Source organism: Buceros rhinoceros, unplaced genomic scaffold, assembly GCF_000710305.1.
Source record: "Buceros rhinoceros silvestris isolate BGI_N320 unplaced genomic scaffold, ASM71030v1 scaffold18708, whole genome shotgun sequence".
NCBI lineage: Eukaryota > Metazoa > Chordata > Aves > Bucerotiformes > Bucerotidae > Buceros > Buceros rhinoceros.
The window spans coordinates 43,502-46,170 of NW_010426614.1; the positions used below are offsets into that span (position 1 = coordinate 43,502).

At 43.1% G+C, this 2,669-nt stretch overlaps 1 protein-coding gene across 1 annotated transcript in view; it reads right to left on the reverse strand.

Moving 5' to 3' along the window:
* CARS2 (cysteinyl-tRNA synthetase 2, mitochondrial (putative)) overlaps positions 1-2,669 on the reverse strand; it is a gene marked incomplete at its 5' end in the record, with an annotated part of 33,072 nt that overhangs the window by 19,679 nt on the left and 10,724 nt on the right. The window lies entirely within an intron of this gene.

Genomic DNA, 2,669 nt, shown 5'->3' on the forward strand with positions numbered 1-2,669 from the left:
TACTCTTTAATACCACATTAGTGCGCTGCATTCTTTCAGATTTGACAGTCCAGTGTTACCAATGCCTCAGAGTGCTCCACAAGGACGACATACGATTATGCTTCTGCTTTTGCAGGTGGTGGCATTTCTTGCTCAGCAGCCCAAGCAGCTGTCTGGATTTTGCACTACTCTGCACATAGTGCTGCTTTTGCAGCCCTGAATGGAACCCCCTCCCTCTCTTCCATATCCCATCCGCTTGCTGGGATACAAAAGCAACATGCTCAAGCCTGGTGAACGGATGTGAAAAGCATCTGGTTTCGCTTCTTAGCTATTTCTGACAATGACTCAAAGCAGCGGGGATCCTCCATAAGAAGGCTACCTCTGGTCCTACCTCAACCACCTGGAAATTTAAGTTTACACAACACACTCTACGGAGAGTAGGAAAGAATCAAGAGATCTTTGGATACAGAACCACCTACAGCAGAAATCTACAATCAACCCAAAATCTCATTTGCATCCTATTTGTCCTGACTGCTAACGGGTGATGCCAGTTTCACCAATGCAAGTCAAACTCGGGGCCCTCAAAAAGAACATTCAGGCTGTCAGAGACTCTGGACACCTGCAGCTCTTGCAACACAAGTAAAACCCACAGACAAATTCTCCTGGGAGTCGAGGAAGAGCCTGGATACAATTGCTATTTTTTTCTTTTGCAAAGCTGCCTAAATATTGACTGACTTAACTTTAGGCAGCCACGCTTAAAATAGTTTGATTGTGTTTTCCTAATAAGGTACAGGTAACATCAAATTTGAAACAGTATTCCTCTTCAAGAGTTTCAGCACTTAAAGTGATTTCATTAAAGAATCACAAAATACAAGGATTTTCATAACTTTGGCTTGGCGCTCTTCCCAGAGTACAAGTAGTCTAAAAATAAAGTCCTTATAAGAAGATTTATACCCAGTGCAGGGATTTTCTTCCTCTAATGGGAATTGCTCCTCCAATTTTGAGCCTGCTAAAATTCTGAAGTCTGTTACCAGAATAGATTGTTTCTGAAGCTGATTAATTTGCCCTAAATAATTCAAACTACCATCCTCCAGCAAAATTTTTTGACTTAATGAATGTAATCTGTCAGCTCCTACAGAACCTCAGTGTACAAATTGCCCTTGGAATTAAGTTTGGGGTTTTGTTTTTTTTAAAAAGTTGCCTCCTCTTTAGTTAGTTTCAAAGAACATTTCCTTTATAGTTACAATTCCAATCTTGAAAAGTCAGATTCAATGGGTTTCAAAAGAAGGCTGCACCTGGCAGTAACCAGCACATCTCAGTGGAAGGGCAGAGAATTCCCCAGCACTTCAGGAGCCAAGCACACCCTGGAGGATACACCAGCCTCTGGACAATTGCTATTGATTTATAACAGGCTCTACACTGGGAACTGAAACTAGAATTCAGCATTCATCCTGTGCTGTACAAATACATAAAAGAAGAAAGCCCAAGTAATTCCCAGAGCATAGCGCAGGCGTAACCCTGCATACCTTACAGAGAGCAGCAGCTCCAAGAGTTCACCAAGGCATCTTGCAAAAAGAACTGTTCAGTCAAAAAAAAAAAAAAAAAAGACTGCATACTTGAACCTGACTTTCTGCTGACTATCCAGAACCACCATGACCGCAACAGGAGCAAATTTCAAGGCTTCCATCAATGGGAACAGTGCTAGTACCATCCGACAACAATGTATTTCAAAGCACTGTACAGCACAAACTTCACAGAAGCACCACTGTACAAAGGCAGAAAGGAGCAGTTCTCCATAATGCCACAAAGCATCACATGCTGAAGACCAAGGGAGAAAGACGCTTGCATAGTTTAGTCAGGCATAGTCAGCATGGTCACTTCTGCTAGAAGAGGCAAGGTCTGTGACATCTATGGGCTACACCAATACCAAGTCACTCACACACCACAGGAAAGCAGAGAGACAGTGAAGTTGGTCAGAGAACTAGAGAGGGTTAAGGGACCACAGCAACAAGACTCAGTGTCTCCACTCACCTACAGAGTCTCCACTGAGGGGTGGGTGACTTGGTCTTTATGTAGGCCAGAGATGTCACAGACCTCCTCATCTCTACCCACCAGCAACCTCATCGGTAATCCCTGACCAGAGCAGATCAAAGCATCTGACTCACTTGGTCTTCAGCATCAATCTTGTTCCTCATACCCATCCTAGGCATAATGCTACTGGTGGGTAAAAAAAGACTTCCCAGGAGAATTTAAGTAGTTACAGGTATGCGAGTTGTGCACATCCAGTGGCTGGTTGCCGCATCTGTTCGCAAGGCTTCCCCCACATTTCAAACCATACAAAACATCCCAGCTCAGACACTTCCCTGCAGGATCACAATTTTGTGAGTTTCGTTGGTTCAGAAGTTCATGTACCTTATCACTCTCTCCATTCTTATTTTCCAGTAGTACAGATGACTTTTCTCATCATGATTAAAAGTTTTTCACCATATCTACAAGCACAAGCTATTTGATTCTGCACGCTACTGAAAAGCTCTTTTTAAGTCCACAAGCAACTGGTGCTGAGAGACACTGCAGAATAAGAATGGTTTATTCTGTTCTCAACAGAACATTTTAAAACATTACAATCAGCTACCTGCCCACCTGTCACCTCCACTCCTGGTCTTCAGATACTGCAGGTTCTAGTTCTAAGA